Below are 20,986 nucleotides of genomic sequence, written 5' to 3' on the forward strand. Positions count from 1 at the left end.
TTCCGCGCACCATTCGTCGATGTTTCCTCACAGCCTTCTCTGCTGTTGCGTTCCGCATCTTTGTTCCGTCGCTTGTGGATACACCAGAACAGGTTATATAGGAACAGAGGCGCCAGCCCAGATGCTGAGATCGACTTTCCAAGACAAGCACTATTTATCTAAAAATATAATATTTCTGCCTTTACTAAATTACGTGAGCGTTGTTCATACTATAAAATACATCGTAGTAAGTAAGTAAGTAAGTAAGTAAGGGTATCAACGTAGGCAACCGCAAACATTTTTCCATGAAGGCATTAACGTCTTGTCTCACAGTGGGGTAAATGTATAAACAGTTATGGCGATCACTTTTGAGATAATAAACAGTTTACTATGTCTCGTTTTCATTAGATATTACTCCTACAGTAGTTCATAGCGATGATAATAAATTGTGACGAACATCTAAATGATTTCAATTCCTTTCAATTTTTTGTTGTCATCACTTCATTGAACCGTAGACTGCATAGTAAAATTTTACATAATGAAATAATAAACATTAAATGCTGCTTTGCAAGTTTTCAACTCGGAAATTTTTCTAAAATGCCTTTTTTGTGGGTCAGTAATCATAAAATTACCTCTGGTGTGGCTCGCACTGCAGGTTTAGTTTTGGGGTTCATAGATCCTCAATACTTTCCAGATGAGGAAAGTTAATTGTAACGTACAGTAAGGTAAACCTACCTAACTCGGTGACATACTGTGTTTCGTGGTAGCAGACGCATTCGTTGTCCTTAAGTGAGTTAGGCCTTCTATGCATAGTTCCAACCGTCCTGCAGTAGTAGCCCTTGGCCGGCCTGAGCGAGGCATGTCATCGCCAGTTCCTGTCCCTCAGTACCTCCTCCATGTCCGAACGACATCGCTTTGGTTCACTCCGAGACGCCTGGACACTTCCCTTGTTGAGAGCCCTTCCTGGCCCAAAGTAACAATGCGGAGTCGATCGAATCGCGCCGGCCGGTGTGGCCAAGCGGTTAAAGGCGCTACAGTCTGGAACCGCGTGACCGCTACGGTCGCAGGTTCGAATCCTGCCTCGGGCATGGATGTGTGCGATGTCCTTAGGTTAGTTAGGTTTAAGTAGTTCTAAGTTCTAGGGGACTGATGGCCTTAGAAGTTAAGTCTCATAGTGCTCAAAGCCATTTGAACCATTTGATCGAATCGCGGTATTGACCGTCTAGGCATGGTTGAACTACAGACAACACGAGCCGTTTATCTCCTTCCTGGTTGTATGACTGGAACTGATCGGCTGTCGGACCCCCTCCGTCTAATAGGCGCTGCTCATGCATGGGTGTTTTCATATTTGGGCGGGTTTAGTGACATCTCTGAGCAGTCAGAGGGACTGTGTCTGTCTACAATATCTACAGTCAACGTGTATCTTCAGGAGTGCATTTATCTTCAGGGGGATGCAAAACTTTTTTTGATGTGTGTATTTTAAATTAGTGCATAGACAGAGTATCTCTGTTTCCAGAAAAGAAAAATGTTAATGTTGGAATTATGAGTACAACAAGAGGTATTATTTCTGTGTATAAGCGAAGTAAGATTACGTAACTAAGACAAAATATGTGACACATCAACTAATGAGCTCCTACAGCAGTTATGCATAGAAGAAAATAACTGAACAGTAAACTTTGGTGACGTACTCGGAAGATCGAGTTGAGCAAAATAATTTTGTCTCCACTAGGTCCTAAATTACAAACAGATAAGATATAGTAGTGATTTTAAGCAAGTCAGTGAAGCAGCTGTGATTATACAAAGTAAAATATTCTTTTGAGACAAAGAGAGAGATTATAGTAACCGAAAATGTGGCATGCGAGTAAGAAGGGTGATTTGCCGGCCGCGATGGCCGAGCGGTTCTAGGCGCTTCAGTCCGGAACCACGAGACTACTACGGTCGCAAGTTCGAATCCTGCCTCGGGCAAGGATGTGTGTGATGTCCTTAGATTAGTAAGGTTTAAGTACTTCTAAGTTCTAGGGGACTGATGACCTCGGATGTTAAGTCCCATAGTGCTCAGAGCGATTTGAACCTTTTTTTTTAAGAGGGGTGATTTACAACATGGTGTGGATGGAATTATAAGTAGTATCTGCAGTTAGAAGTCACGAGAAGGAAACTGGGTCTGGTCGTTCAGTATTACATTTTGGGTTGATGGGCATGTGTTTATTAATTTCCATTATTTCGAGATAGTCCATCTTTCTGCCCAGCGGATTAGGATCGAAGTCCGGTGTGCCGGCCAGCCTGTTGACGGTTTTTGTGGCGGTTTTTCATCTGACTCGGCGAATGCGGGCTGGTTCCCTTTATTCCGCCTCAGTTACACTGAGTCGGCGAGTTCTGCGCAAACACTGTCTCCACGTACGCTTACACCATAATTACTCTACCACACGAACATTGGGGTTAAGCTCGTCTGGATGAAACGTTCCCGGGGGAGGGGGAAGAGAGGGTGGGGTTCCACTGTTGGAACCGAACCGCACAATAACCCTGGGTTCGGAGTGGGACGGTAGTGGGGTCAGTGAACTGCTGTAGGCTGTGGTAGGGTTGTGAACCACTGAGGGCTACGGCGGGGACGAAGCCTCTCCGTCGTTTCTACGTCCCCAGTTCAATAGATACATACATACAAACATACATGGTTCAAATGGCTCTAAGAACAATGGGACTTAACATCTGAGGTCATCAGTCCCCTAGACGTAGAATTACTTAAAGCTAACTGACCTAAGGACATCACAGACATCCATGCCCGAGGCAGGATTCGGACCTGCGACCGTACCAGCAGCTCGTTTCCGGACTGAAGCGCCTAGAACCGCTCGGTCACAGAGGCCGACCATACATACATACATACATACATACATACATAGTTCATCTTCCTTCCTTTATAGATATGATGTAATTATTCGTGTTTCACCTTGTAACTGCCCGCATCTCGTGGTCGTGCGGTAGCGTTCTCGCTTCCCACGCCCGGGTGCCCGGGTTCGATTCCCGGCGGGGTGAGGGATTTTCTCTGCCTCGTGATGGCTGGGTGTTGTGTGCTGTCCTTAGGTTAGTTAGGTTTAAGTAGTTCTAAGTTCTAGGGGACTGATGACCATAGATGTTAAGTCCCTTAGTGCTCAGAGTCATTCACCTTGTAACTGTGGCCTTCCTTAAGCAGGTGATCTGCAAAATGAGAGTCTCCTTTTCTAAGTTTCAAGCTTCTGCGGTGTTCCTTCAAGTGGGTACATATTGCCCTGCCAGACTGGCCTATACAGAATTTGCCACAATTACAAGTGATTTTATACATTTACTCTTTTCCAAAGCTGGAGTGCGGTCTTTACCATTGACCAAAACATGTCCAACAATGTTGTTCACATAAAATTATTTTTTTGTGTTCCTGGATTTAATCTTACTCGCTACATTCAGGGAAACGTTTCCAAGGACGGAACTGTGCACCTTTTATTGCGTTCTTGAGGTGGTAGGTCAGGGACAGGGTAAATAAGAGAGTATATCTATTGTTTCTGTTTTTTTTTGTGCGTTATGAAGTCCACTAAGGTAGAAGGATAGCCGTTGTTTGATGCTGTTTGTTTTATTGCATTCAATTCCATTTGGGTTCCCAGAGACCTCACTTCGTTGTAAACGTAACGGAAAAGTAACCTCGCGAGTTAAGGGTTAAAGGGAGTATGGTAGTAGGAGCGCTTCATGAGCAGAAACTCGGCAATGGGCCACCCTCGCCAGACCGCGAGATGAGCCGCAGGCAGCCCCCTCTCGACACGAGACGCTTGCTTGCTGACGTCTTGATGTGTGGCCGTTTTATGCTCGCGACGGCCGGCGTTTTCCTATAAATCACCGGCGCTGGCTGGGGCAGGAGCGCCGCTGATGATGATGGACGATACGGGCGTGATGCGCCGAATTATTCCGCGCGACCTGACTTTATTAAATTCATAAATCACGCCAGATCACGGCCGCAGATTGTCGGGTTCATAGAGCGACGGGAGCGCCGGCGGTGGCCTCTTTGGGTGTTTTGTTTTTTTTGTGCTGGCGAGGGTGCCTTGTTAGTAGCCGGGGGCGCGTGTATTCACTTACACGCAAGTGCCTCTCAGCGACATCCCGTACCCATTTGCAGTAATGCTTACAAACGCCGAATCTGATCTTAGATCGACAATATGGAGCGTAAGGTGGATGTTCAAACTACGAGGGACGAATATGGGGGCTGGCTACAACAAGGAAACATTTTTGTATGAGAAAGTTGCTGCCCGTTGCTAATAAAAAAATTTATTTGCACAAATCGGACTCACGTGGTGGGGCTGCGCCGTAGCCGAGGTTGTTCAAGCACTGTTGTATGGTTGCACTCCTTATCGACTAATTACTTTGCAGCCTGGTGCAGAAAAATGTTCATCACAAATATTGGACCGGAAAGGGGAACTGAGTTGGTGGCGTACAGTTCCTGATCACAAGAGTGCACGCGAAAATTATGGATTAAATTCCAAAGGCTTTCTACGGAGTCTCGCGGAACGAGGGCTTATTACGCTGTCGGTGGTGAATGGACAGTAGGAAAGGGACGGGTAAGTTCGGCAGCCACCATGATGCTATTCAAGAGAAGTAGCTACGTGCCGGCAACAGGTTACACGCTCTTCCTCAGCATATGTCAAAACTACAAAAAATATGATCAGTATAAAACAGAAAAGGCAGACCTAAAAGAAAGATACAAAAATTTTAATAACGTATTATCCAACTAAAGGAAGTGAACATTTAGAGAAGTTATTAATAACACACACTACTGGCCATTGAAATTGCTACACAAAGAAGAAATGCAGATGATAAACGGGTATTCATTGGACAAATATATTATACTAGAACTGACATGTGATTACATTTTCACGCAATTTGGGTGCATAGATCCTGAGAAATCAGTACCCAGAACAACCACCTCTGGCCGTAATACCGGCCTTGATACGCCTGGGCATTAAGTCAAACAGAGTCTGGATGGCGTGTACAGGTACAGCTACCCATGCAGCTTCAACACGATACCACAGTTCATCAAGAGTAGTAGCTGGGGTATTGTGACGAGCCAGTTGCTCGGCCACTATTGACCAGACGTTTTCAGTTGGTGAGAGATCTGAAGAACGTGCTGGCCAGGACAACAGTCGAACATTTTCTGTATCCAGAAAGGCCCGTACAGGACCTGCAACATGCGGTCGTGCATTATCCTGCTGAAATGTAAGGTTTCGCAGGGATCGAATGAAGCGTAGAGACACCGGTCGTAACACATCTAAAATGTTACGTCCACTGTTCAAAGTGCCGCCAATGTGAACAAGAGGTGACCGAGACGTGTAACCAATGGCACCCCATACCATCACGCCGGGTGATACACCAGTATGGCGATGACGAATACACGCTTCCAATGTGCGTTCACCGTAACGTCGCCAAACACGGATGCGACCATCATGATGCTGTAAACAGAACCTGGATTCAGCCGAAAAAATGACGTTTTGCCATTCGTGCACTCAGGTTCGTCGTTCAGTACACCACCGCAGGCGCTCCTGTCTGTGATGCAGCCTCAAGGGTAACAGCTGATAGTCCATGCTGCTGCAAACGTCGTCGAACCGTTCGTGCAGATGGTTGTTGTCTTGCAAACGCCCCCATCTGTTGACTCAGGGATCGAGACGTGGCTGCACGATCCGTTACAGCCATGCGGATAAGATGCCTGTCATCTCGACTGCTAGTGATACGAGACCTTTGGGATCCAGCACGGCGTTCCGTATTACCCTCCTGAACCCACCGATTCCATATTCTGCTAACAGTCATTGGATCTTGACCAACGTGAACAGCAATGTCGCGATACGATAAACCGCAATCGCAATAGACTACAATCTGACCTTTATCAAAGTCGGCAACGTGATGGTATACATTTCTCCTTACACGAGGCATCGCAACAACGTTTCACCTGGCAAGGCCGGTCAACTGCTGTTTGTGTATGAGAAATCGGTTGGAAACTTTCCTCATATCAGCACGTTATACGTGTCGCCACCGGCAACAACCTTGTGTGAATGCCCTGAAAAGCTAATTATTTGCATATCACAGCATCTTCTTCCTGTCGGTTAATTTTCGCGTCTGTGGCACTTCATCTTCGTGGTGTAGCAATTTTGACGGCCAGTAGTGTATTTCCGTCAGAGATTTACGTCCAGGGAATTCAATAGAGCATTACGCGTCCTTACCGCGGTGGTAACTCCGGTTCCTGCCAGAATATCGAACGTAAACGCTGGTGAGCTTGGCTGGCACTTGGATGGTTCACTGTTCGGGTCTACTATTGGCAGGCGGGGTGCACTCAGCCCTAGTGTGGCAATCTGAGGAGCTACTTGATTGAGAAGTAGCGGCTCCGGTCACGAAAACTGACAAGGACAAGGTGATAGGTGTGCTGACCACATGCCCCTCCATATGCGCATCCAGTGGCGCCCGGTGGCTCAGGATAACATGGCGGTCGGCCGGTACGGCTGTACCTGCCGAGGCATGTTCGGACACAGTCTAGTTTTTTAATCTTTGGGAAGGCGTTTATGAGAGCGTTCCGTTCCCCTTGAAATCTCTTATTGGACATCCGCTAGTATGTGTTTTGCTGTCTGCTCCATTCCGCCACAGACGCATTCTGTGCTATTAGTAAAGAGATGTTTTGCACATTGTATGGCTGATTTGATATCTGCACATCTGTAGGCATTAGGTTTGCGACCATCTGATTCCCAGGCCTTGACTGGGACAATACGTCCAGTTATCTCTCCAGTGCTTTTCTAAATCCCCGAGAGTAGATTGATAATGACTGTGGAAAATCCGTATAGGTTTTCTGTATTTCAGCTCGCTCTATGGGAGGTCTGAAAAAAATTTTGGCCTTGGACTTTTTCTAGGAACTGATCTGTTGTGCAAGGCTATTTAAATGGCGTAGAGAATTATAAATATGCATTTTGAGACATGCAGCTGTTTTCGGCGAAGAAGATGCAAACACAAGGCCATCTATGTGTGTCAGATTTGGAGGTATAGATATCCAAGAGCAGAACACGAGGTCGTCATGTCCAACGTGACTGACTCAACAGTTTGGAAGATGCTCATTTTAAAACGTGCAAACCTCTTTGCCTCATTGTGGGCGAACCTCATTTAGCAGAAAGACGTTATCCGTGGGATCAGTATCAAGTTGTGACATCAGCCATTGCTTAAGCATATCCAGGTAATCGTTCTATGGTAATGACAGACGTGGCTGGTCAGTACTTTTTTCTATGCAAAAAAACTTGTTCCTTCAAACTGCCGAACCTATCTGCGAATGTTATAGGAATTTGGAGGTGCTTGATAGTATTGCTGACAAAATCTTGTCTGCGCTATGACGACAGAACGACAATGGCTAAATTGTAACAAACAGAACGCCTTATGTCATCTTTGCACGATCCATCATTTTCCCTTACGACACAGAACTTTTCGCCGGCCGGAGTGGCCGTACGGTTCTAGGCGCTGCAGTCTGGAACCGAGCGACTGCTACGGTCGCAGGTTAGAATCCTACCTCGGGCATGGATGTGTGTGATGTCCTTAGGTTAGTTAGGTTTAATTACTTCTAAGTTCTAGGCGACTGATGACCTCAGAAGTTAAGTCGCATAGTGCTCAGAGCCATTTGAACCATTTTTGAACAGAACTTTTCACTTACACATCGTCGTGTCGGCTTCCGATTTACTGCGTTTGAGCAGCGATTTAAATTTTGAACTTGCTTTTAGAGTCTCTGTAGTTCTTATCGGTGCATCGCTGTGCATAAAATAGTTACAGCTGTTTGTAATCGGTACATGAATTTTTAATTGACCTGTATGTCTTACTACGAGTAAACAAGGGTTGTAGCATTAAGAATGAAATGAGAGTGCCACTATTAAACGCAGAGGAGAGAGAGGATGGGAAGAAAGAGTACACTGATTGCTTCTATGAGGGGGAGGATATGATATGATATAAGTCGATACTGAAGACATTGGGGATCCAATGTTAGGGCCAGAATTTAAAAGTGCTCTGGGAGACTCGAGATTTAATAAGGCAGGAGTGATAGATAAAATTATACCTGCATTTCTAAAATCATTAGGGGAAGTGGCAACCGAAAGACTAATAAAGTTAGCGTGTACAATCTGTGCGACTGGCGAAATACCATCAGACTTTCGGAAAAATATCATCCACATAATTCTGAAGGTAGCAAGTGCAGAAAGGGCTAGAACTATCGTACTACCAGCTTAACAGCTCATGCATTCAAGCTTGTGATAAAAATAATATACAGAAGAGTGGAAAATAACAGGAAGTATGGACATCAAATAGGTACTTCTGATGTCGTGCTTGATAATGGAAGCAGAACTGAAGCAAAATCATGGCACGCCCATACGATAAGTCGACCTAGAAAAAGCATTCAGCAATCTAAAATGGTGCAACATGTTCAAAATTCTCAGAGAAATAGGAGTAAGCTATAGGGAAAGACGGGTAACGCACAATATGTACAATAACCAAGAGGGACAATAAGAATGGAAGGAAAAGGAAGATGAGATCAGATTAAAATGGATGTAAGACAGGGATGTAGTGTTTCACCACTAATATTCAATCGATGTATGGAAGAACCAATGACAGATGTAAAAGAAAGGTTCAAGAGTAAGATTAAAATTCAGGATGAAAGGACATCAATGATAAGGCTCTCCGATGACATTGCTATCTTCGGTGAAAGTAAAGAAGACTTACAGGATACGTTGAAAGGAATGAACAGTCTAATGAGTACAGAATATGGCTTGAGAGTAAACCAGAAAAAAGACAAAGAAATGATAAGTAGCAGATAGAAGAATAGCGAAAAAACTGGTGGTCATGAAGTAGATGAAGTTAATGAATCCTGCTACGTGGACAACAAAATAATCTGTGACGAACGAAGCAAGCAGGTCATAAGAAGTAGACCATCACAGATAAAGATGGCATTCCTTGCCAAGAGAAGTCTAATAGTATCAAGGAAGAAATTTTTGAAAATGTGTGTTTGGAGCGGCAGTAAATCACGGACAGTGGGAAGAGTGGAACAGAAGAGAATTGGAGCGTCTGAGATGTGGTACTGCAGAAGAATGTTGAAAATTAGGTGGACTGACAAGATAAGGGATAATGAGGTACCCCATAGAATCGGTGAAGAAAGGAACATATCGAAAACACTGAAAAGAAGGACAGGATGACACAACGTGTGTTAAGATATAAAGAAATGACCACCATGGGAACGGAGGAAACTGCAGACGTAAAAACTGTAGCGGAAGACAGAGATTGGAATATACTCAGCAAATAATTGAGGACGTAGGTTGCAAGTGCTACTCTGAGATGAAGAGGTAGGCACAGGAAGGAATTTGTGGCAGGCCGCATTAAACCAGCCATAAAACTAATGAAAATATATAAATAAATAAATCTTACTCCATTCACGGTTCAATAACTGATGAGATTTGGTGGTCCTACACTGAAGAGCCGAAGAAACTGGTACACTGGTACACGACGTGGCATGGACTCGACTGATGTCTGGAGTAGTGCTGGAGGGAACTGAAACCATGAATCCTGAAGGGCTACCCATAAATCCGTAAGAGTTCCAGGGGGTGGAGATCTTTTATGAACAGCACGTTGCAAGACATCTCAGATATGCTGAATAACGTTCATCTCTGGGGAGTTCGGTGGCTAGCGAAAATATTTTAATTCAGAAGAGTGTTCCTGGAACCACTCTGTAGCAATTCTGGAAGTGCGGGATGTCGCATTGCCCAGCTGGAATTGCCCAAGTCCGTCGGTAGGTATAATGGAAATCAATGGACGAAGGTGATCAGACAGAATGCTTACGCATGTGCCACCTGTCAAAGTCGTATCTAGACGTATCAGGGGTCCCATATCACTCCAATTGCACACGCCCCACGCCATTACAGAGCGTTCACCGACTTGAACAGTCCCCTGCTGACATGCTGGGTCCATAGATTAGCGTTGTCTACCTCAGCGCTGTATTCTTCTTGTTTACATATCTCTGTATTTGAATACGCGTGCCTATACCAGTTTTTTTGACGTTTCAGTGTATATCAGTTAAGTTTAGAAGCCAAGGAATTGCTGTTGATTGTAGTGTCTCAGCAACATTTCTCATTGTTTCATTTTAACTGAAAATCAATCTTGTTGACGTGGCTGCTTTTAGGCCGTACAGGAACTGAATATATTGTGCTTTTGTATGTAAGGTGTGGGGTTGGGCTGCCCCGTTTGTGCAGTCAGTAGTTAAAATCAAGACACCTCACATATAAACTACACTGACGGAAGAAACACCAAGGAGTTGTACGACATAAAGTAAGTTGGTAGGCGTGTTTATACATCAGAAAAATGGTGTCTATTTAAATTTTGCGCCTATGGCATAAGAGTGGCGCTAGTAGCACCATCATGAGGGTGCAAAACACTTTTGCTTTAAATACACGCTTTAACGGTCTTGAGCGTTAGTTACCTTTGAGACTGGACATGATAATTTGATGTCAGTCAAGCATATCTTCAATGCTTCAAGGACGCCATTATCAATACCTCAGTGAAAAAGGTCGTATAATAGGGCCACGAGAAGCTGGACGTTCCCTCTGTGACAGTAGAGAACGACTTGGCAGGAATATAGGCAATGTACATGATTGCTGGCAGCGTGATCACAATAATGTACGGTCGCAAAAAGACCGACCTCTGGACAGCCACTTGGTACTACGGAGAATGACGACCATCGTATTTGGCCTTTGCCTCTGGCGCATCGTACTGCATCGGCAGCAGCAATTTGAGCAGCAGTTAGCACCATACTGAAGCGACGAAGTGTTACAGATCGGTTACTTCAAGGACAACTCCGAGCCAGATGCCCTGAAGCACTGACCCTAAACCACCGACACCAGGAACTTGTGATGTCGAGCGATAGCTCATTGGAGGGCAAGGTGGAGGTCTGTAATGTTTTCTGGTGATCGCTGGTTCTACTTCGCTGCCAGTGATGCCTGTGTGTTGGCTGCAAGAAGGCCAGTTAGGGCCTGCAGGTAACCTATCTACATGCTCGACACACTGGACCTACGCCTGGAGTTATGGTGTGTGTTGTGACTCCGAATGACAGCAGAAGCACTCTCCTGGTTAATCCACGTACGTCAATCTGGTGATTCGCTACGTTGAGCTCCCATTCATAACAGGCATTCCAGGGGGTGTTTTCCAACAGGATAACGCTCGCCCACATACCGCTTTTGTAACCCAGCAAGCCCTACAGAGTATCGATATGATGCCTTAGCCTGCTCCATCACCAGGTCTGTCTGGAGTGGAGCGCATGTGGAGCATCATCGGACAACAACGAGAACGTCATCCACAACCAGTATTAATCGCCCCTATGTTGGCCGGCGAAGTACAACAGACATGGAAATCCATCCCACAAGCTGACATCCGGCACCTGTAAAACATAATTAATGCACTTTTGCATGCTTGCATTGAACAGCCTGGCGGCTACACCGGTTATTAATGTACCGGCATTTCACATTTGCAAAGGTTTGTCTTGCACTTACATTAACGTGTGATCTTCCAGTGTTAATGAAATATTATTCGTTGGCAGATGTATTCCCGAAATTCCGTTGCTCCGCATTAAATATTTTTTGGTGTTGCGATTTATTTTCCGTCAACGTATTCACCGGAGACCTTCAAACCAAATTACTCAGAAAATATTCCTGAAGAGCCTCCGAATGTTCGGTGGCGGAGTTGGGTTTCAGCACGCACGTGCCCGTCTGCTTGACGACGGCAGCGGCTCCCGGCTCGCCTCGGCGGCCGTCGGCGTCGCCGTCGCCGTCGGCGTCGCAGCCTCCGGTCGTCATGGGCGCAGCTTCTCGCCGGGCGCACGCAGCAATCGATCGCCTCACACGAGGGTGCAGGGCTCGCGGGGGGCGGAGGAGTCTGCAGGCCGCTAATTCCGGCGGCTCGGCTGGCTAATGTATTGGCGGGGGCGGCGGTCGCCATGGCAACGCGCGCCGCGCCGAGCCGGGGGCAGGAATGCCATCAGATTGTCGTCCGGCAATCACTGGCCCTCAAAGGCGCCGCCGCGTCTCCTCCGGTCGGCCGGCCTTTTCTTTTCTTCTTCCCATTTGCGCGGCCGGCTCCGCCCACGCACGTGTGAGGGAATGGTCCTCGCAGGGCTAATTGGAAGCTCCCCGGGCCGGGAGGCTGCCACCTGCTACCGTGACACGTTGGCGACGCTGTCACTGATTCAGTTCCCCTTCCAGAACACGGCCAGGGAATTATTACCTACCAGAATATCACGTGGAATGTCAAACAGGCGTAGAAAATAATTCCATTAATAAAATTAGCCTTGAATTTATATTACCAAACGCCTGAGGCACAGTCACAGGTTCAGGCTGTATGTCTCACAGCAACGAGGAGCAACAAAAATTTCATCTTCGGTATTTCATACAGTTATTGACAAAATTTAAAATACTCTCATAATCTACTTACTAAGAGCTATTTTCTTACGTTAAAGGTTGAAATCAATAAGTGAAGTATTAAAATTAGAAACTGTATGTATATCTTCAGGCAGCGTTACAGACAACAATAAAATTGCCCACCTTATGTTTATCCAGTATTTGAGAATGAGAGAGTGATTTCTAACTAACTTTACACATAATTTCAAAGGTTTTCAAAACTTTTTCTTGCTGACACCGCCTCAAAATAATGAGAGGAAAAATATTTATCAGATACTACATGTTCGCTCTTCAGGCGTTAAAACTGCAGTGTCGGACGTAACGTTTGCATTTAAAACTTCCTTAGAACTAATTCTATTCGCAACACATTTTGCAGACAGTATCCTCATGAATCACTGAATGAATGTGTAAAATTATATCATTGTGCGAGACAGGTCGGAAAATATGACGTTTTATACATGGGATTTTGGTTCTTTAAGGAGCTGGATGTGAGGCTTTATTGGTATCCTCTGTTGTGTGAATGCAATAGCATTAGAGGTTTCTTATACACATTTTATGTGTAGGAAATGTGTGCCTTTTTAATTATCACTACGAAAGAATAAAGCGGTGTAATTCATTTTTTTAATTGTTTTTGGGTTCATGTCTCCAAACCTGCCACATGCTGAAATACCCATGCCACAATAACGTACCACGCCACTATAGAGACTGAAACAGAATGGAGCTATCGATTGTGAAGCGCTTTACTTATGTCTCTGCCGTCCATGTCACTTGGGCTTTCCGCGACTGCTATGTCATGAGTGTTATCTGTGTCCGAAGCAGAAGTGGAGATGCGACAGCTAGTGTGGTGTCTCAGTCACAGCCTGCCTGTGGACGAGGAATGCAACACTATATCTCTGGAGTGCGTTGGGGTGCAGGCAGCCTGTGTATACTGGAGCACGCGGTAGTACCAAGCCTATTCGCTCGTCGCCTTGTATGCAGTACGGCGTCCGGATCGGTGGTGCACAGATACTGGCAACGAATGCAGACAGCACGCCTGCTCTTTTTTGCTACCATGTACGGATATGATACCCGGATGGATGCTACGGAATTACAGGCAATGTGTCAGGGTCTCTACCTGCCGTTTTCTCGCTGTTGGGTGCGACATACGGCGCGCTATTTCATGCTATGCTTATCATGTTCGGATGAAGGTAGAAGTGATGGTCCATGGTTTGTGGCCATGTTTGCAAGAGGACACACCAGTGCCTGCTGGGGTGAAGTCATGGTCAATTTGTTGTGGTTCACCGAGCGTCGCTTCTAGTATCTTCCTTATGCTGCGTGGTGGAACAGAATAGTGACTCGTACCTTGGTTGTTTTGAGTCACGCTGCTCAGGAGGCAGTGTGGTTCATCATTGTAGCAGCGACGTCGTTTTGTCTTGTTGTGTATTACGGCGTTGTGCTTGTCAGTGGCGTCCTTTTGGTCATGTTTGTGTCAAGTATTGTTTTGCGTTGATGTTCCGTTCTACTGTGAATTCGTGCCTCGCTAAATTATATCCGTTATCGTAATTGTATTAAGCACAAGCATAGAGTTGTTTTATAGTGACAAGATTGATCGTCACCAGTTCCCCATTTTAATTAATATTAAGTTTGGCTTCTCTTTTTCATTGCGTGTGTGTTTAAGTGATGTAAGCAAGTCAGATGTTCGTGAATTATGGAAAGAGCCCACGTATTTCTTTTTTTAAATATTTTGTGCGCTGCTAGCGCCGGGAATATATACAGATGGTCTCATGTATACGAGAGAGGTATCATGATTCAAGGTTTAATTTGGTGGACACTAGGTAACTGTTTTCGTGGCCATTCGACTGTGTTAAAGTTTTGAGTCCTTGTTGCGATGAAGCTATGTGAAGCGTTAACGTCTGTGAAATAATTTGATGAATGTTTATTTACGTATTTTTTAATGTGTGTGGCAACGAATTTTTTAAAAGGCTTCAAGAACTAAATTATAAATATTTTTGTGATTGGTGGGATCAAAGATTTTCTTTACTTCTTGCTGAATGTAACCAAACGCAAATGCCTATCAAACTGGGTCACGATCGGTGTTTGTAAATTCGCTCTTTACGCCAATTACAATGTAGTGATACTTTGTTTATTAATGAGCGATAACTTGCAGCTGTGTTCGGCAAAACCCCAGGACTTTCCACCCCCAACACCCACGCCCCTACCGTATCTCGCTGATAAAGTGGGGGGAGGAACTGTGGCCTTCTCTTTTGGCTCCTGCCGCGGCGTACGCTTGCAGCATTGAGCGTAATTTTTATTTTCCTGACCCCGCTCTGTAATGCATTACCCCTTGTCCTTTTCCAAGGAGTGGACAGAAAATGTGACGCTGCTCGTAATGGGGCAGGAACCGCTCCGTCACTTATTAATTTGTTACACAGCACAAAACGGTTTAGCAATCACTTCGCAGTGGCTCCATACGAAAGGTTCTGTTTTACATAGCTGAGACTGGCAGTGGTCCGACACGTAACATGAGCTGGCCGAGGTCGACTAACTTCTGCCGATCGGGAACTAGGGAGCCCCTGTTCATCTCTCTGTGAACAGACTACAACTAGGTGCTATAAAAGCTAATGTGAGTCAATGTTATGTCGTTAACGAGTGCTGGAAAAAAAGAAATAAATTATTTTTTGTCAAATTTTCTTTTTATAGTTCCTTCCATTGCGTAGAGATGTGCCGATCATGACTTGGGGTTGATTTTGATTGCTATTTCTCACCATATTTACCTAAATAGTTTTATTTTTCTCCACAGATAAATGGTAGTAAACCTGATGTACTCCAAAAATAAATATAAACATTACAGTGTTGATTGTTTGACGTTTGGCTTCATTCGATCATTGTCGGACAACACGCATTTTATGCGACAATGTGTTAAGAAGTGACGCTATGAAACCATTCTAGCTGGATGACTATCTGAGGAGGTGTAACACAGATAAAATAGATAAAGATTTGAAATACTTTCAAATACTTAAAGAAAAACTTTAAAGGAGGCTCACAGTGGACAGTATGTTCACTTCGACGTCGCAAGGAAATGATGTTTTGCGGGCGTCTTACAATATCTCCCTACTTATAGCAAATTCGTGAAAACCGCATTCTATCTGGGATCAGTTAATTTTGGTAGCCATTGAAGTTTCGAAAACTGTTCTGCACAAATCTGATTGATATAATCGGAAAAATTCCTGTGAGCAATAACACAGTTCAAAGACGTATTGATGAAATGAAATATTAAAAGCATCATGTATAATTACCTGCGAACGACACATTTAAGACATTTGAATGAGTCATCTTTACCTGGTGTTGAAGCATACTTTCGTATTATTTTGGACCAAGAAATGCATGAATAACTGTTATTCGCGATAATTGTGACAACATAAATAAAAGGCAAGTCAATATGTAATGTTCTGAAAGATTAATTCATAGAAGAAGCGATCCCTTTGTAAAACAGATCATCACCCTTAGCAAAAGGGGCACTTGCCATGTTCTGGTACTATCGTGGATTTATAACGCATTTAACACAAAATGTACACTGTTGTGTTTGCAATGCACTGCGTCATCCATAGGAAAGATTTAGTTGCTAAAAATCAGAGTGTATCATTCTCTTCAGGTTCCCATTAACGCAGTAAACAAATTTGGTAGCAGCAAGTTGAACTGTAAGTTATTTGCGAGATTATGTGATGAAAATGACGAGAACTTTGATCGATTACTTCTTCACACTGAAATACGCTAGCTGTAAAAAAGGCTTATGTTTGACAAGATTTTTCTCACTGTTTGTGAAATTTTTAGATCTTGTGGATGCTAAAAATCCAATTTTAAAAGAAAATTTAATAAACTGGAAATCAGGCATTGCTTATTTAACTGATATGTTTACTAAATTTAATGAGGTTAACTTTCAGTTACAAAGTGACAGTGTAAATTTGATAAAAACAAAGTCCATTATTTCATCTGTTCTTGCCAGGATTAAAATAATGAAGCAAAACGTTGGACGGCCCGAATTTTTCGTTTACGAATCTATCACATACAAAGTACCAGGATCATGACGTTTCAACCTAGATTCAACATTTAAATGCCCGTCACGCAGTTTTTAAAAGTAGGTTTCAGATCTTTTGACATGGAAATACCACAGTAGATTATCAATCCATTCAGTGATTTTGAAGAAACGGATGTCATTTTAAAAGAAGAACTGATTGGAATAAGCGATAACGAGGAACTTAAGGTCGGTTTAGAAATGGATCTCAGAAGTCTGGGTTAAGGGACTTGTATTATTTTAAAAAAAAAAACTCACTCTGTACTTTTACAGTGAAACCTATCAAAGTGAGTACCATTGTGTCAGCTGTCAAAAAAGACGTTTGAAGTGGGTGAATTTGTAAAATTAAATATGAGGGACGTACAATAAGTAATGCAGCATATCTTTTTCTGAAAGTAGGTACGTTTTTTTCAGGATTCCAATAACCATATTATTCGTCACTCTTTTGGCTACGAAACCCTATTTTTCAACATTATCTCCGTTCAGTGTGACGGCCTTACGTCACCTTATTGGGAAGGTCTGTATGCCCGCATGGCACCACTCTACTGGTCGACGTCGGAGACAATGTCTTACTGCATCAGTAACCTCCCCATCATCCAAGTATATTGCCGGCCGGTGTGGCCGTGAGGTCTAGGCGCTTCAGTCTGGAACCGCGTGACCACTCCGGTCGCAGGTTCGAATCCTGCCTCGGGTATGGATGTGTGTGATGTCCTTAGGTTAGTTAGGTTTAAGTAGTTCTAAGTTCTAGGGGACTAATGACCACAGATGTTAAGTCCCATAGTGCTCAGAGCCATTTGAACCATCCAAGTATTGCTTCCTCCAGAGTGCTTCCTTCATTGGGCCAAAACGATGGCAGTCGGAAGGTGTGAGATCCGAGCTGTAGGGTGGATGAGGGAGAACAGATACTTCGCCCAACGACTCGCCGTGCTTTTGTTCACTACCAGGTCTCCGTAGACATTCTAACAAGCGCCTAGGAATATCTGCCATTCTCAGCTTTTCCGCCGAAAGAAGATCAATGACAGCTTTCTACTTGGAAATCAGCTCCTTTACAGAAGCCAGTTTCAAGGCTATGTACAGCGCCTGCACCTATCGAAACTTCATGAAACGATAGCGGCAGAAGAGGTAATATTTCACGATGTCCCACAACAGATTTCGCATTTTTCCAAGCGAAACTGGCCGAGGCAAAAAATGTTGCATTACTTATTTATTGTACGCCCTCGTATATGAAGACAGGTGATTTACCGAAAACAGAAAAAACTATCATGTGATCTATGAGAAAAAAAAGTTCGTGGTTCTGGTTTATAAGTTTCGTAGAGTTCCTTTTCGGCGTTAATACCGCTGACACCCATAAGTTTTGGAGCCTAGAAAGAGTTACTATGTTACAACGCCGTAGCAAGAATCCATCTCCTCTCTTAGCCAGTCATCCCTAAGTCATTCTTTTTTAGACTAAAAGTTATGTGTGTAACAAGTTTAGTTCAGGGAGCAAAAACACACAACCATTTTCATCCCTTTATAACAGGCGACTTTTCATTGCACTCTGAAACGACGCCTTCAGAAAGAACAGATAAGTGCTTATGGATATTTTTATTTGGACAACAGTTTATCGAATAATAAACTAAGAAGTTTTTTTGTTTCAAGGGACAACGTTTTCTGATTCTTACGATGTTGATATCTCTTTAATAGTGCTTGGTCTCTGATATTTCTGTTTAACATTGTCTGCAAATATTTAATAGTTTGCACCTTATTTCCATGCTCTGATGTGTTTTTTGTATCTTTTGTCAAAAAATCGAATCAACTTGTAAACATCTTTAATTTCAGATCACTGATAATGCTTCACTTCAATAAAGTGAACCGCGTCTAGTTAGAAGAACATGTTTTTTTCTGAATAAAAATACCCTTAGAAAATCTACGAATAAGACATGTTCGTTTGTTTATCTCTGTAATAAGCGTAGTGATGTTACTCAGTTCAATCATTTCACAGTGCATCTGCTGTGAGCATTTTATGACACGTTAAAAAAAATTGTGTGGTAGATTGGTTCTCGAACGATAATACCTGCCCTTCATCAGGAGCGAAAGTTAGCGACAGCCGTTCGAGTCCTGGTCCGGCAAACAGCACATTCATCGATTGTGTACTCATTATACAGGGTGGTCCATTGATCGTGACCAGGCCAAATATCTCATGAAATAACCGTCAAACGAAAAAACGACAAAGAACGAAACTTGTCTAGCTTGAAGGGGGAAAGCAGATGGCACTATGGTTGGCCCGCTAGATGGCGCTGCCATAGGTCAAATGGATATCAACTGCGTTTTTTAAAAATAGGAACCCCCATTTTTTATTACATATTCGTGTAGTAAGTAAAGAAATATGAATGATTTAGTTGGACCACTTTTTTCGCTTTGTGATAGATGGCGCTGTAATAGTCACAAACATATGGCTCACAATTTTAGACGAACAGTTGGTAACAGGTAGATTTCTTAAATTAAAATACAGAACGTAGGTACTCTTGAACATTTTATTTCGGTTATTCCAATGTGATACATGTTCCTTTGTGAACTTATAATTTCTGAGAACACAAGCTGTTACAATGTAACAGCGTACCTGTAAATACTACATTAATGCAATAAATGCTCAAAATGATGTCCGTGATTTGGCAATACGTGTAACGACATTCCTCTCAACAGCGAGTAGTTCGCCATCCGTAATGTTCGCACATGCATTGACAATGCTCTGACGCATGTTGTCAGGCGTTTTTGGTGGATCACGATAGCAAATACACCCACAGAAAGAAATCCGTGGACGTCAGATCCGGCGAACGTGCGGGCGATAGTATGGTGCTTCGACGGCCAATCCACCTATCATGAAATATGATATTCAATACCGTTTCAACCTCACGTGGGCTATGTGCCGGATATCCATCATGTTGGAAGTACACCGCCATTCTGTCATACAGTGAAACATCTTGTAGTAACATCGGTAGAACATTACGAAGGAAATCAGCATACATTGCACCATTTAGATTGCCATCGATAAAATGTGGGCCAATTATCCTTCCCCCCATAATGCCGCACCATACATTAACCCGCCAAGGTCGCTGATGTTCCACTTGTCGCAGCCATCGTGGATTTTCCGTTGCCCAAAAGTGCATATTGTGCCGGTTTACGTTACCGTTGTTGGTGAGTGACGCTTCGTCGCTAAATAGAACGCATGCAAAAAATCTGTCATCGTCCCGTAATTTCTCTTGTGCACAGTGGCAGAACTGTACGCGATGTTCAAAGTCGTCGCCATGCAATTCCTGGTGCATAGAAATATGGTACGGGTGCAATCGATGTTGATGTAGCATTCTCAACACCGAAGTTCTTCAGATTCCCGATTCTCGCACAATTTGTCTGTTACTGATGTTCGGATTAGCCGCGACAGAAGCTAAAACACTTACTTGGGCATCATCATTTGTTGCAAGTCGTGGTTGAGGTTTCACATGTGGCTGAACACTTCCTGTTTCCTTAAATAACGCACGTATCCGGCAAACGGCCCGGACACTTGGATAATGTCGTCCAGGATACCGAGCAGCATACATAGCACACGCCCGTTGGGCATTTTGATCACAATAGCCATACATCAACACGATGTAGACCTTTTCCGCAATTGGTAAACGGTCCATTTTAACACGGGTAATGTATCGCGAAGCAAATACCGGCCGCACTGGCGGAATGTTACGTGATACCACGTACTTATACGTTTGTGACTATTATAGCTCCATCTATCACAAAGCGAAAAAAGTGGTCCAACTAAAACATTCATATTTCTTTACGTACTACACGAATATGTAATAAAAAATGCGGGTTCCTATTTAAAAAAAACGTAGTTGATATCCGTTTGACCTATGGCAGCGCCATCTAGCGGGCCAACCATAGCATCATCTGGTTTCCCCCTTCAAGCTAGACGAGTTTCATTCTTTGTAATTTTTTCGTTTGATGCTTATTTCGTGAGATATTTGACCCGGTCACTATCAATGGAGCACCCTGTATATGAAACAGAGGAATGGGAAGGGATGTAGAAGGGTTTGTGACTATTGACTTCCAGCCACACAGGGCATTGTGGAAATGTAGTGGTGAAAGTTGAAAATTTGTTCCATACCTGGACTGGAACGAGGATTCATCTCTTCCCATGCGTGATTGCCACAACCGCTTCCGCCATCACGACACTGCACCTGACCGACCCAAGTTTTCAACTTGTTCGAAAGAACAGACACTACTCGTATACATTTATATTTCAGCAATAGATTGACAGCTCCATACCATTTGCTTCAGTGCAGATTATCTAACATCATCCCAACGCCAACGGGAATCAATAATTTGCGTGTAGGGGATTATAGACAAGGGACGTTGCTTTGCAGCTTGTGATAAATTGGAAATTTGGGCGGGTCAGGGACCGTATGTGGGATGGCCGAAACGGTTGAGGCAGCCGCTTACGAGAGTCCCAGTGCGGCACTAATTTTCA

This window comes from Schistocerca cancellata, chromosome 7, assembly GCF_023864275.1.
Source record: "Schistocerca cancellata isolate TAMUIC-IGC-003103 chromosome 7, iqSchCanc2.1, whole genome shotgun sequence".
Taxonomy (NCBI): domain Eukaryota; kingdom Metazoa; phylum Arthropoda; class Insecta; order Orthoptera; family Acrididae; genus Schistocerca; species Schistocerca cancellata.